The following is a 16,540-nucleotide window of genomic DNA, read 5'->3' on the forward strand; positions in this document are numbered from 1 at the left end:
TTATTTAAGCAATACACGACCATTTGGAAGTGAAGTCCATTAGTTTATAGCAATATCAACATTGTAAGGTCAGAATCACATTGTTGGTCGAAAAGTGATTCTCTCAATCTGAAAAGTATTTTGCACACATAAAAACTAGAACAGTTGATATTTCTGTTTCGTTCAATGCAAACGTGTTATTTTGCTTACAAAAAGGTTATATAAGCAATACACGAACGTTTGGAAGTGAAGTCCATTAGTTTTGACCAATATCAACATTGTAAGGTCAGAATCACATTGTTGGTCGAAAAGTGCTTCTCTTGCTCTGAAAAGCATTTTGCACACATAAAAACTAGAACAGTTGATATTTCTGTTCAGTTCAATGCAAACGTGTTTTTATGCTTACAAATGGGTTATTTCAGCATAAACCACCATTTAGAAGTGAATTCCATTAGTTTTTAGCAATATCAACACGGTAAGGTCAGAATCACGTTGTTGGTCAAAAAGTGATTCTCTCGCTCTGAAAAGCATTTTGCACGCATAAAAACTAGAACAGTTGATATTTCTGTTCCGTTCAATGAAAACGTGTTACTTTGCTTACAAAAGGGTTATTTAAGCAATAACACGACCATTTGGAAGTGAAGTCCATTAGTTTTGAGCAAAATCAACATTGTAAGGTCAGAATCACATGGTTGGTCGAAAAGTGATTCTCTCGCTCTGAAAAGCATTTTGCACTCATAAAAACTAGAACAGTTGATATTTCTGTTCCGTTCAATGAAAACGTGTTACTTTGCTTACAAAAGGGTTATTTAAGCAATACACGACAATTTGGAAGTGAAGTCCATTAGTTTTGAGCAATATCAACACGGTAATGTCAGAATCACATTGTTGGTCAAAAAGTGATTCTCTCGCTCTGAAAAGCATTTTGCACACATAAAAACTAGAACAGTTGATATTTCTGTTCCGTTTAATGAAAACGTGTTACTTTGCTTACAAAAGGGTTATTTAAGCAATACATGACCATTTGGAAGTGAAGTCCATTAGTTTTGAGCAAAATCAACACTGTATGGTCAGAATCACATTGTTGGTCGAAAAGTGATTCTCTCGCTCTGAAAAGCATTTTACACACATAAAAACTAGAACAGTTGATATTTCTGTTCCGTTCAATGCAAACGTGTTATTATTCTTACAAATGGGTTATTTCAGCATAAACCACCATTTAGAAGTGAATTCCATTAGTTTTTAGCAATATCAACACGGTAAGGTCAGAATCAAGTTGTTGGTCAAAAAGTGATTCTCTCGCTCTGAAAAGCATTTTGCACGCATAAAAACTAGAACAGTTGATATTTCTGTTCCGTTCAATGAAAACGTGTTACTTTGCTTACAAAAGGGTTATTTAAGCAATACACGACAATTTGGAAGTGAAGTCCATTAGTTTTGAGCAATATCAACACGGTAATGTCAGAATCACATTGTTGGTCAAAAAGTGATTCTCTCGCTCTGAAAAGCATTTTGCACACATAAAAACTAGAACAGTTGATATTTCTGTTCCGTTCAAAGCAAAACATGTTATTATGATTACAAATGGGTTATTTTTAGCATGAACCACCATTTGGAAGTGTATTCCATTAGTTATGAGCAATATCAACAATGTAAGGTCAGAATCACGTTGTTGGTCAAAAAGTGATTCTCTCCCTCTGAAAAGAATTTTGCACACATGAAAACTAGAACAGTTGATATTTCTGTTCCGTTCAATGCAAACGTGTTATTATGCTTACAAAAGGGTTATTCAAGCAACACACGACCATTTGGATGTGAAGTCCATTCGTTTTGAACAATATCAACATTGTAAGGTCAGAATCACATTGTTGGTTGAAAAGTGATTCTCTCAATCTGAAAGGCATTTTGCACACATAAAAACTAGAACAGTTGATATTACTGTTCCGTTCAATGCAAACGTGTTATTTTGCTTACAAAAGGGTTATTTAAGCAATACACGACCATTTGGAAGTGAAGTCCATTAGTTTATAGCAATATCAACATTGTAAGGTCAGAATCACATTGTTGGTCGAAAAGTGATTCTCTCAATCTGAAAAGTATTTTGCACACATAAAAACTAGAACAGTTGATATTTCTGTTTCGTTCAATGCAAACGTGTTATTTTGCTTACAAAAAGGTTATATAAGCAATACACGAACGTTTGGAAGTGAAGTCCATTAGTTTTGACCAATATCAACATTGTAAGGTCAGAATCACATTGTTGGTCGAAAAGTGCTTCTCTTGCTCTGAAAAGCATTTTGCACACATAAAAACTAGAACAGTTGATATTTCTGTTCAGTTCAATGCAAACGTGTTTTTATGCTTACAAATGGGTTATTTCAGCATAAACCACCATTTAGAAGTGAATTCCATTAGTTTTTAGCAATATCAACACGGTAAGGTCAGAATCACGTTGTTGGTCAAAAAGTGATTCTCTCGCTCTGAAAAGCATTTTGCACGCATAAAAACTAGAACAGTTGATATTTCTGTTCCGTTCAATGAAAACGTGTTACTTTGCTTACAAAAGGGTTATTTAAGCAATAACACGACCATTTGGAAGTGAAGTCCATTAGTTTTGAGCAAAATCAACATTGTAAGGTCAGAATCACATGGTTGGTCGAAAAGTGATTCTCTCGCTCTGAAAAGCATTTTGCACTCATAAAAACTAGAACAGTTGATATTTCTGTTCCGTTCAATGAAAACGTGTTACTTTGCTTACAAAAGGGTTATTTAAGCAATACACGACAATTTGGAAGTGAAGTCCATTAGTTTTGAGCAATATCAACACGGTAATGTCAGAATCACATTGTTGGTCAAAAAGTGATTCTCTCGCTCTGAAAAGCATTTTGCACACATAAAAACTAGAACAGTTGATATTTCTGTTCCGTTCAATGAAAACGTGTTACTTTGCTTACAAAAGGGTTATTTAAGCAATACACGACCATTTGGAAGTGAAGTCCATTAATTTTGAGCAAAATCAACATTGTAAGGTCAAAATCACATTGTTGGTCGAAAAGTGATTCTCTCGCTCTGAAAAGCATTTTGCACACATAAAAACTAGAACAGTTGATATTTCTGTTCCGTTCAATGCAAACGTGTTTTTATGCTTACAAATGGGTTATTTCAGCATAAACCACCATTTAGAATTGAATTCCATTAGTTTTTAGCAATATCAACACGGTAAGGTCAGAATCACGTTGTTGGTCAAGAAGTGATTCTCTCGCTCTGAAAAGCATTTTGCACGCATAAAAACTAGAACAGTTGATATTTCTGTTCCGTTCAATGAAAACGTGTTACTTTGCTTACAAAAGGGTTATTTAAGCAATACACGGCCATCTGGAAGTGAAGTCCATTAGTTTTTAGCAATATCAACATTGTAAGGTCAGAATCACATGGTTGGTCGAAAAGTGATTCTCTCGCTCTGAAAAGCATTTTGCACTCATAAAAACTAGAACAGTTGATATTTCTGTTCCGTTCAATGAAAACGTGTTACTTTGCTTACAAAAGGGTTATTTAAGCAATACACGACAATTTGGAAGTGAAGTCCATTAGTTTTGAGCAATATCAACACGGTAATGTCAGAATCACATTGTTGGTCAAAAAGTGATTCTCTCGCTCTGAAAAGCATTTTGCACACATAAAAACTAGAACAGTTGATATTTCTGTTCCGTTCAATGAAAACGTGTTACTTTGCTTACAAAAGGGTTATTTAAGCAATACACGACCATTTGGAAGTGAAGTCCATTAATTTTGAGCAAAATCAACATTGTAAGGTCAAAATCACATTGTTGGTCGAAAAGTGATTCTCTCGCTCTGAAAAGCATTTTGCACACATAAAAACTAGAACAGTTGATATTTCTGTTCCGTTCAATGCAAACGTGTTTTTATGCTTACAAATGGGTTATTTCAGCATAAACCACCATTTAGAATTGAATTCCATTAGTTTTTAGCAATATCAACACGGTAAGGTCAGAATCACGTTGTTGGTCAAGAAGTGATTCTCTTGCTCTGAAAAGCATTTTGCACGCATAAAAACTAGAACAGTTGATATTTCTGTTCCGTTCAATGAAAACGTGTTACTTTGCTTACAAAAGGGTTATTTAAGCAATACACGGCCATCTGGAAGTGAAGTCCATTAGTTTTTAGCAATATCAACATTGTAAGGTCAGAATCACGTTGTTGGTCAAAAAGTGATTCTCTCGCTCTGAAAAGCATTTTGCACGCATAAAAACTAGAACAGTTGATATTTCTGTTCCGTTCAATGCAAACGTGTTACTTTGCTTACAAAAGGGTTATTTAAGCAATACACGACCATTTGGAAGTGAAGTCCATTAGTTTTGAGCAAAATCAACATTGTAAGGTGTTGGGAAAAACGGTCTGTCTAGTTACTGGACCAGATGAAATGAGACGGAGAGGTAATAAAGTCTATCGGCACGAGGACCTTGGATTTATTAAGTAAAGTGGCAACGGTTATACAGAGTCATAAGCGTGAGAAATCGAATATGTCTAAGTCCCTAATCAGCGCTGATGGTTCGTCCGGAGCTTCGCCTCCGTGGAAGGTCTGCTTCGGAAGAAGGTGAAGAGTCTCAGAGTGATACAGTCTTATGCTGTATCTCCTCGTGATGAGGTGTGTGCGTTTTAGATGAGTGTGGTTCTGTGTGTTTTTACTTGACCTTGGTTCCCAGGCACTAGTGTATGCATGTATATCTTCTTGTGTTCCTCCTTACGGGGGAGAGCTTCAGAGCATCACCTGTTGTGGTCCTCCCGTCCTTGAGGATGACTGGTGCATTGTCTGAGTGTCTACCATCTGCCGGGAGGAGATATGGGGCCCTGGCTCCGGCCCTGACCTGACTATATTCTCATGTATGTGTTATGTGTTAAAAGTTGACTATATTATAAGGTGACTGCCATGTGATGTGCTCATTAAGCTAGGGTAGGAGTTAGCTATATTTATAATGTACATGTGATGTGCTCAGCAGGTTATTTTGCCCCAACAAAGGTCAGAATCACATTGTTGGTCAAAAAGTGCTTCTCTCGCTCTGAAAAGCATTTTGCACACATAAAAACTAGAAAAGTGAATATTTCTGTTCCTTTCAATGCAAACGTGTTATTATGCTTACAAAAGGGTTATTTAAGCATAAACCACCATTTTGGAGTGAATTCCATTAGTTTTGAGCAATATCAACATTGTAAGGTCAGAATCACATTGTTGGTCAAAAAGTGCTTCTCTCGCTCTGAAAAGCATTTTGCACACATAAAAACTTGAAAAGTGAATAGTTCTGTTCCTTTCAATGCAAACGTGTTATTATGCTTACAAAAGGGTTATTTAAGCATAAGCCACCATTTGGGAGTGAATTCAACTCGTTTTGAGCAATTTCAACACGGTAATGTCAGAATCAAGTTGTTGGTCAAAAAGTGATTCTCTCGCTCTGAAAAGCATTTTGCACGCATAAAAACTAGAACAGTTGATATTTCTGTTCCGTTCAATGAAAACGTGTTACTTTGCTTACAAAAGGGTTATTTAAGCAATACACGACAATTTGGAAGTGAAGTCCATTAGTTTTGAGCAATATCAACACGGTAATGTCAGAATCACATTGTTGGTCAAAAAGTGATTCTCTCGCTCTGAAAAGCATTTTGCACGCATAAAAACTAGAACAGTTGATATTTCTGTTCCGTTCAATGAAAACGTGTTACTTTGCTTACAAAAGGGTTATTTAAGCAATAACACGACCATTTGGAAGTGAAGTCCATTAGTTTTGAGCAAAATCAACATTGTAAGGTCAGAATCACATGGTTGGTCGAAAAGTGATTCTCTCGCTCTGAAAAGCATTTTGCACTCATAAAAACTAGAACAGTTGATATTTCTGTTCCGTTCAATGAAAACGTGTTACTTTGCTTACAAAAGGGTTATTTAAGCAATACACGACAATTTGGAAGTGAAGTCCATTAGTTTTGAGCAATATCAACACGGTAATGTCAGAATCACATTTGTAGCCGAGCTAAATTTAATTTGATTTTGTTTTATTTTTTTATCATTGTTCATACCTTTTTTATTGTGAACTCCACCAAATATTGGTTCCTAAGTAAGTTGGTTTCGTTGTTTCCTATGGCATGCCTTTTGTTCCCTGGGGAGTGGTTTGGCGTTGCACCTGTGTGTCTAGCGTCAGTGAACGCTGATGCACGGGGCTGGTGAGTTGCGTTTGTGTCTCTCTCCGTTAGATTTTTATGTTAACCCCTGTCTTTGTCTTTGAACGGTTGTGGTGGTTCACACTGCTTTGCGACATGCTTTTAGGCACGCGGGAGAAACTCCCTGGTTCGTAGACAATTTTTTTTAGTCATTGAATTGTTGGAAGGGTGGACTTTATAACTTTTAACTCGTGAACTAGCTTGAGCTGGTGTTAGCTTTCTACGGGGTTTCCCGGCCGCGTGAGATTCGGCATGGGAGGAAGATCGCTGTATTTCCCGCGTTGATATTACAAATGCAGTTGTGTGATCCGGTATGTGTGGTCAATTGTTTGCTTCCTTTATTTTGTAGAGTGGAGAGAGATATCCCGGATTGTGTGTGACGCCTGTGTTGTTTTGTCTCCTTTTGAAAGGTATGCCTGTTATGTGTTTTTGTTTATGATATAATATGTAAAATGAGTGTGAGAGGAAAATGACAATTCTTTATTATATTTTATTTCCTTTATCAGTGTATATATTTTATATACTGTCTTTTTATTTAAGATCATTTTATGCTTTGTTTACATTTTTATAATTTATCCCCTACATGTATCCATTTAAAGTTACAGGATATATTAAGCTAAGGGGTCAGTGAACGCTGATGCACGGGGCTGAGTGGAGAGAGATATCCCGGATTGTGTGTGACGCCTGTGTTGTTTTGTCTCCTTTTGAAAGAATAAACCTCCATCACTCGACTCCTGTGTGTGTGCCTCACTCAAAGATACAAGACACAACGCAGAAACACATCGGTTACAAATGGTGCCGTGACCCGGATTCTTCAGATCAGCTGCTGCAGATCGCCGAGGTTATGCTGTGAGCAAGTAAGCGTATCGTACAGCAAGCAGGAAGGATCCGTTGATTGTTGAGACCTTTCATAAAAGTTTTTTTTATTTGTGGCTGTGTTTTTCCACAATTTATCATTATTTTTTCCTCAAATACAGTGTCCCTGTACAGTTAAATATTATTTTAACATCACATTTCGACTGTTATATTCCACTATATTCATTGTGTTTTAATTATAATGGATTTTACGCGATTTGGGATGGGTAGAGGGTGTTTGCAACCAGGGAATGCAGAGCAAACTAGGATGCCAGGCATTAGCAGCCCTCAGAGTACAGATAATGGTACGCCTGTAGCAAGGCAGATGTTTTCCACTCCCGCCACTTCTGATAATGACACTCTGGCACAACTGCGTGACCTCTTAGGGGAGCTGGGAACCCACATTGGTGACACTGTTGTGAGTCGCATATTAGCCAACCAAACACTTACCCCCACACTCAATTGCCCACCCCCCATGACTCCCCACTCCACCATTCCGCCATTCGCCTTACCGCTGGGGCTCCATTCACCACCCCCCATGACTTCCCCTCCACTCGGGCCCATGCCTTCCCCTGTTGATATGTCTCAACTAAACATCATGGTAAAAGCAGTTGTCAAGGAACCAGTGATGTATAGAGGAGATGGCTCTGACAAATACACAGTACAAGAGTGGATAGAGGTGATGGACAGTTACCTGCATAAAATTAACTGTCCAACTTCAGAGCAGGCCGATGAAATCCTCAGTCACCTTTTGGGACGAGCTAAGAGTATCGTTAAAGTGGGGCTGAAGAGTAGTGCCGATGTCAACACATACCCTGAAGTGGTATACGACATACTCAGAAGATACTTCAGTGATTCTCCCATGTCCAGCTTACCGATGGCTGATTTCTATTCTACACAGCCTGATGCAAATGAGAACCCAGTGGATTACTGGGTCCGGCTCAATGCAGCAGCTGAGCATGCTGACCGGTATCTGGGGAAAAGTGGAGAAAAGAGGGAGACCATGTCAGCGCAAATTGCTATGATGTTCATCAGGAACTGCCCCAACCCCGAACTCTCCAGTGTGTTCCGGTGTAAGCCTATCAGCAAATGGTCAGCCGTGGAAGTGCAAGAGGCTATCGATGAACACCAGAGGGAGCACCAGGCAAGGAGGAGGTCCATTAAAGCAGAGAAGTTCAAAATGGTGACAGCAGCTGCCACTACCTGTTTGCCTGTAGTTGAAGAGCTGACTGCAATGAGGGCTGGAGTTCAAGAACTTCCTACACAGCCAAAGGTGAGTGCAGTCACCTCTTCAGAAGCAGGGGCCTTAGAACGAGTACTGAGCATGCTGGAAGGCATTATGGCCAGAGCAGCTTCACCGGTCCAACGGCCGACCCCGTGGACACGCCCCACTTCTTGCCGTGTATGTGGTGACAAGACTCACATCACACGTGAACACTGCATGAAAGAGAACAGGTGCTTCGGGTGCCTGGAACCTGGCCACGCAAGGAGAGATTGCACACGAGCTGTACCACGGCAAACCCAAGCAGGGAACCACACACCTAACCAGGGAAACTGAGTCGCTCACACTACGGAGGGCAAAGTGTGAGTGTGTTATGTCAGACCCTCAAAACTGAAGAAGACTCGCGTTCAATATATGAAGAGAGCTGCAAGACTGCACCGAATGGCAGCGTCATGATTTTCCAGAATACACACAAGCTCGAGAAAGCAGATGATCTATTTTACACTGATGTGCTGGTGGATGACCAAGTTGCACTGCACGCAATGCTAGACACAGGTTCAATGGCTTGTACAATGAGTGAAGAAGCAGAAGAGGAGCTCCACAAGGCAGGGTTGCTCTCAGAGGGTGCTCAGTCCAGCGAAGACATCTTTCTGGTGGGTTGTGGTGGTGTGCATGTGCGGCCCAAGTGCATTCATCAGTTAAAGTTGAAAATCTATGGACAAAAAGCAATCGTGCCCATATTAGTCGTGCCAGGTCAGCGTGACCAAATGATAGTAGGCACCAATGTGCTGAAACACCTGCTACGCCAATTCAAGCAAGATCCCAGCTATTGGCGCGTGATGAGTAAAGCTGACTTCACTGGTGAACCAGGCATCGAACAATTCTTGAGCATGCTCTCGGGCATAACAAGATGGAAAGGTGACACTATCCCAGACGTCATTGGGACTGTGAAACTTACCAATGCTGTGACGCTGATGCCCAAACAGGAGCACATAGTGTGGGGAAAGCTTCCTGGAAAGGCTCCTATCTCAGAGGGAAGTACCATACTGGTGGAACCTTCAAAGTCCCACTCAAACCGGAAAAGCATCATGGTAGGGAGAACTGTGGCATCAATGAGTGGAGACAGGTGGGTTCCTGTGAAGGTCGTGAACCCAAGTGACAAGCCTGTAACACTGAGGAGGAACATGAAGTTAGCTGATGTTTCACCATGTGTGGCACTGGAAGACTTCGAGCTCGGAGTGGACCATGTCGCCGACACAGAGCTAAAAGCACAAGGCCAAAGCGTAAGAGTAAGCACTGACCATGTCCCTGATACCTCTGTAACTCCCACCCTTCAGGACAAGCTTGCTGGTCTTGGATTGAACGATATCGACATCAACTCTTGTGAAGTGTCCCTGTATTGGAAGAACCAGCTTGTGGAACTCATACAGCGGCATGGAGATGTGTTCTCCAAGGACAAGCTGGACTGTGGCCTGGCCAAAGACTTTGTCCATCGGATCCATCTGACTGATGAGCGCCCCTTCCGTCTAGCATACCGTCGCGTCCCACCAAGCCAATACCAGAAACTAAGAGAAGTCCTCTCTGAGATGGAAGAGAAGAACATCATACGCAAGTCATCAAGTGAGTGGGCTTCGCCATTAGTACTGGTTTGGAAAAAAAATGGAGAGCTACGCATCTGTGTGGACTACCGGTGGCTTAATGCACGCACAGTGAAGGATGCCCACCCAGTACCCCACCAAGCTGACTGTTTGGCTGCATTGGGGGGAAATGCCGTATTCAGCGCCATGGACTTGACATCGGGGTTCTACAATGTCCCCATGCATGAACAGGACAAGAAGTTTACTGCTTTCACTACACCAGTAGGCCTCCATGAGTTCAACCGACTACCCCAAGGCCTGTGCAACAGCCCGGCGAGTTTCATGCGCCTCATGATGAGTGTCTTTGGAGACCAAAACTTCTTGACCCTGTTGTGCTACCTTGACGATGTTTTGGTCTTTGCCCCAAATGAAGAGGAAGCCCTGAACAGACTCGAAATGGTCTTTAAGCGGTTGAGAGGACATGGGCTTAAGTTGGCACCGAAGAAGTGCCATTTCTTTAGGCGAAGCGTCAGGTTCTTGGGCCACATCATTAACGAGAACGGAGTTGCCACAGATTCTGAAAAGATACAAGTCATCACAGACATGAGTGAAGCGGATTTGATGATGGAGGATGGAGTCACACCTTCAGCAAAAAGGATCAAGTCTTTCCTCGGTATGATAATGTATTACCAGAGATTCATACAAAACTGTTCCAGTATGGCAAAGCCCCTGTTCTCCCTGACCGCCGCTGCCACTGGAAAGGCCAACGCAAAACGGGCTTCTCACTTCAAAAGGCTCAGCCCAGGTGATTGGACTCAAGAACAGAGCAACTCATTCAACCAACTAAAGGCTGCTTTACTGAACTCAGTTGTGTTGGCTCATCCAGACTTTGGTCGCCCTTTCATTCTCTCAACCGACGCTTCATTGGATGGATTGGGCGCTGTACTTTCTCAAGTCCCCGAAGGAGGGAGCAAGGCACGTCCCATAGCCTTCGCAAGCAAGGCCCTGACTCGCCCTCAAATGAAGTATCCAGCTCATCGGTTGGAGTTCCTCGCTCTCAAATGGTCTGTGTGTGATAAATTCAGCCATTGGTTAAAGGGACATTCCTTCACCGTCTGGACCGACAATAACCCGTTAACCTACATCCTCACAAAGCCAAAGTTGGATGCTTGTGAACAGCGGTGGGTGTCGAAGCTGGCTCCATACGACTTCAGTATCCAATATATCCCAGGCAGCAAGAACATCGTCGCAGATGCCTTGAGTAGACAACCCTTTGTCAAGCCACGGGTCAGCGAGAGACTTATAGCAGAGCCGTATGGAGCTCTGCTGGAAGAAGCGCAGCAGATCCGAGATGACAGGATACAGGATGTGTTTCGGCTGAGCACCAACTGCCAAGAGGTCAAAATGGGTGGATCTGAAGTGGCATGCAGTTCAATGAGCAGTGAAGAAGTGACAGCCGTCTTGGATGGTCAGGTTGAGTGGGGTGAGGGACCCAAAGGACGAGTGATCTCCTGGCTGGCAAACAATGTGCATAAGCTCGTTCCACCAGGTGAAAGGGCCTTACCTGTCTTCTCCCTTAAAGAGCTCCAAGACAAGCAACAGGAAGACACTATACTGGCAAGAGTCATACACTACGTGTCACGTGGTAGTAGACCATCGAGGAGAGAAAGAGTCAAAGAGCCTCTCAAAGTCCAGAAAACTCTAAAGCAGTGGGAAAAGCTCAAGATGTTGGATGGCATCCTGTATAGAGTGATCAAAGACTCACTAAGTGGGAGAAGGCGTTACCAGTATGTCGTGGCTGCATCACTGACCAAGCAGGCTCTGCAGGGTGTCCATGATGAGGCTGGGCACCAGGGACAGCACAGGACTCTATATCTTGCGAGGCAGAGGTTCTTCTGGATTGACATGGAACGAGATGTCTGTGAATATGTCAAGACATGCAAGCGCTGTGTGGTAAGCAAGACACCCGAACCTGAAGGGAGAGCGCCTCTCGAGAGCATCAAAACAACAAGCCCTCTCGAGATGGTCTGCATTGACTTTTGGTCAGCCGAAATCCCAAATGGAAAAACTGTGGATGTCCTGGTCATCACTGACCATTTCACAAAAATGGCTCACGCTTTTCCATGTCATGATCAGTCAGCAAAGCAGGTTGCCCGTCAGCTCTGGGATCGATACTTCTGTGTCTACGGTTTCCCAGAGAGAATTCACTCCGACCAAGGAGCCAACTTCGAGAGCCAGTTGATCCGAGAGTTACTGCTGATTTCTGGTGTAAAGAAGTCGAGGACAACGGCTTATCATCCCATGGGAAACGGTGTGGTTGAACGCTTCAACCGGACATTGGGAAGCATGATCAGAGCTCTCCCTCCAAGAGCTAAGCAAAAATGGCCCCAGATGTTGCAGACGTTGACTTTCGCCTACAACTGCACTGCCCACGAGTCAACAGGCTACGCCCCGTTTTATCTAATGTACGGGAGGATCCCCAGACTCCCAGTTGACGTGATGTTCCACAATGTGGAGAGGGACTGTGACATCGCTGACTATGATAAATATGTCCTTAAACTGAGGGAGGAGTTAAAAGAAGCATTATCATCTGCTCAGGCCAATGCTGTCACCAGTCAGCAGCACCAAACTGAACTGTACAACAAGAGGACCAAAGGTCATGACATCGCTGAGGGAGACCAAGTGCTCTTGTCAAACAAATGTGAAAGGGGACGCAAGAAATTGTCGGACAAATGGGAGTCTGTCCCGTACATGGTGATCTCAAAAGATCCTAGGTGTCATACCTATCGGATAAGGAATACAAGCAGTGGCCGTGAAAAGGTTGTGCATCGCAATCGCCTCCTGTGCGCAAACTTTCTTCCGCTTGAGTTGGAAGATGAGGAGGATGTTGACGCATCATTCACTGAGTCGTCTGAGTCGAGCCATGACGAGACACAAAGCTGCGTGTCAGATGTGGAGACAGGTGATGTCACAGAAGACAGGACATCCAGTTGGGTTCTGGATAGTGCTTCTGTTGTCCCAACATGTCTTGACGATGATGAAGAGCTTGGAGACATTGACCTGCGTGAAAGTGTTAGCCGGAGGTCAATGAGTGTGTCAAGTGTGGCCGATGAAACAGGCTGTAGCAACGACCCCCCAAGCACTGTAATCAGTGTTGTCTCCCGTATTAGAACAAGGGTGGGCAGGCTGGTGAAACCTGTAGATAGACTCATTCAGAACATGACCCAGAGGAAAATACTAGCTTGAGTGATGAATCTCTGTAAACCATCAAGTACCTTAAGACAATTCTTTAATCCAGTGTTTGGGTTGAACATGTGTTACAGTAGCAGTGATAAATATTAGGTACTCCTTGTTTTGTGAAAGGTATATTTAAGTATTACCTTTATGAAGTAATGTGTAAGGTGGTGTAAAGGGCACCCTTTTTTTTTTTGCAAGTGTACCCTGGAGGGTTGCGCCGCCCTCCTCGGCCATTTTCTCAGTAATATGAGTAACTAATAAGTTGCATGACGTGAATGTATTGGAGTGTTCTGCTAAAGTCTTGAGGTATTTTGGTGAAGTTCAGAGGGGAGTATGTAGCCGAGCTAAATTTAATTTGATTTTGTTTTATTTTTTTATCATTGTTCATACCTTTTTTATTGTGAACTCCACCAAATATTGGTTCCTAAGTAAGTTGGTTTCGTTGTTTCCTATGGCATGCCTTTTGTTCCCTGGGGAGTGGTTTGGCGTTGCACCTGTGTGTCTAGCGTCAGTGAACGCTGATGCACGGGGCTGGTGAGTTGCGTTTGTGTCTCTCTCCGTTAGATTTTTATGTTAACCCCTGTCTTTGTCTTTGAACGGTTGTGGTGGTTCACACTGCTTTGCGACATGCTTTTAGGCACGCGGGAGAAACTCCCTGGTTCGTAGACAATTTTTTTTAGTCATTGAATTGTTGGAAGGGTGGACTTTATAACTTTTAACTCGTGAACTAGCTTGAGCTGGTGTTAGCTTTCTACGGGGTTTCCCGGCCGCGTGAGATTCGGCATGGGAGGAAGATCGCTGTATTTCCCGCGTTGATATTACAAATGCAGTTGTGTGATCCGGTATGTGTGGTCAATTGTTTGCTTCCTTTATTTTGTAGAGTGGAGAGAGATATCCCGGATTGTGTGTGACGCCTGTGTTGTTTTGTCTCCTTTTGAAAGGTATGCCTGTTATGTGTTTTTGTTTATGATATAATATGTAAAATGAGTGTGAGAGGAAAATGACAATTCTTTATTATATTTTATTTCCTTTATCAGTGTATATATTTTATATACTGTCTTTTTATTTAAGATCATTTTATGCTTTGTTTACATTTTTATAATTTATCCCCTACATGTATCCATTTAAAGTTACAGGATATATTAAGCTAAGGGGTCAGTGAACGCTGATGCACGGGGCTGAGTGGAGAGAGATATCCCGGATTGTGTGTGACGCCTGTGTTGTTTTGTCTCCTTTTGAAAGAATAAACCTCCATCACTCGACTCCTGTGTGTGTGCCTCACTCAAAGATACAAGACACAACGCAGAAACACATCGGTTACACATTGTTGGTCAAAAAGTGATTCTCTCGCTCTGAAAAGCATTTTGCACACATAAAAACTAGAACAGTTGATATTTCTGTTCCGTTCAATGAAAACGTGTTACTTTGCTTACAAAAGGGTTATTTAAGCAATACACGACCATTTGGAAGTGAAGTCCATTAATTTTGAGCAAAATCAACATTGTAAGGTCAAAATCACATTGTTGGTCGAAAAGTGATTCTCTCGCTCTGAAAAGCATTTTGCACACATAAAAACTAGAACAGTTGATATTTCTGTTCCGTTCAATGCAAACGTGTTTTTATGCTTACAAATGGGTTATTTCAGCATAAACCACCATTTAGAATTGAATTCCATTAGTTTTTAGCAATATCAACACGGTAAGGTCAGAATCACGTTGTTGGTCAAGAAGTGATTCTCTCGCTCTGAAAAGCATTTTGCACGCATAAAAACTAGAACAGTTGATATTTCTGTTCCGTTCAATGAAAACGTGTTACTTTGCTTACAAAAGGGTTATTTAAGCAATACACGGCCATCTGGAAGTGAAGTCCATTAGTTTTTAGCAATATCAACATTGTAAGGTCAGAATCACGTTGTTGGTCAAAAAGTGATTCTCTCGCTCTGAAAAGCATTTTGCACGCATAAAAACTAGAACAGTTGATATTTCTGTTCCGTTCAATGCAAACGTGTTACTTTGCTTACAAAAGGGTTATTTAAGCAATACACGACCATTTGGAAGTGAAGTCCATTAGTTTTGAGCAAAATCAACATTGTAAGGTCAGAATCACATTGTTGCTCAAAAAGTGCTTCTCTCGCTCTGAAAAGCATTTTGCACACATAAAAACTAGAAAAGTGAATATTTCTGTTCCTTTCAATGCAAACGTGTTATTATGCTTACAAAAGGGTTATTTAAGCATAAACCACCATTTTGGAGTGAATTCCATTAGTTTTGAGCAATATCAACATTGTAAGGTCAGAATCACATTGTTGGTCAAAAAGTGCTTCTCTCGCTCTGAAAGCATTTTGCACACATAAAAACTTGAAAAGTGAATAGTTCTGTTCCTTTCAATGAAAACGTGTTACTTTGCTTACAAAAGGGTTATTTAAGCAATACACGACAATTTGGAAGTGAAGTCCATTAGTTTTGAGCAATATCAACACGGTAATGTCAGAATCACATTGTTGGTCAAAAAGTGATTCTCTCGCTCTGAAAAGCATTTTGCACACATAATAACTAGAACAGTTGATATTTCTGTTCCGTTCAAAGCAAAACATGTTATTATGCTTACAAATGGGTTATTTTTAGCATGAACCACCATTTGGAAGTGTATTCCATTAGTTATGAGCAATATCAACAATGTAAGGTCAGAATCACGTTGTTGGTCAAAAAGTGATTCTCTCCCTCTGAAAAGAATTTTGCACACATGAAAACTAGAACAGTTGATATTTCTGTTCCGTTCAATGCAAACGTGTTATTATGCTTACAAAAGGGTTATTCAAGCAACACACGACCATTTGGATGTGAAGTCCATTCGTTTTGAACAATATCAACATTGTAAGGTCAGAATCACATTATTGGTCGAAAAGTGATTCTCTCAATCTGAAAAGCATTTTGCACACATAAAAACTAGAACAGTTGATATTACTGTTCCGTTCAATGCAAACGTGTTATTTTGCTTACAAAAGGGTTATTTAAGCAATACACGACCATTTGGAAGTGAAGTCCATTAGTTTATAGCAATATCAACATTGTAAGGTCAGAATCACATTGTTGGTCGAAAAGTGATTCTCTCAATCTGAAAAGTATTTTGCACACATAAAAACTAGAACAGTTGATATTTCTGTTTCGTTCAATGCAAACGTGTTATTTTGCTCACAAAAAGGTTATATAAGCAATACACGACCGTTTGGAAGTGAAGTCCATTAGTTTTGACCAATATCAACATTGTAAGGTCAGAATCACATTGTTGGTCGAAAAGTGCTTCTCTTGCTCTGAAAAGCATTTTGCACACATAAAAACTAGAACAGTTGATATTTCTGTTCAGTTCAATGCAAACGTGTTTTTATGCTTACAAATGGGTTATTTCAGCATAAACCACCATTTAGAAGTGAATTCCATTAGTT

This window comes from Pollachius pollachius (assembly GCF_949987615.1).
Source record: "Pollachius pollachius genome assembly, chromosome: 13".
NCBI classification, from domain to species: Eukaryota; Metazoa; Chordata; class Actinopteri; order Gadiformes; family Gadidae; genus Pollachius; species Pollachius pollachius.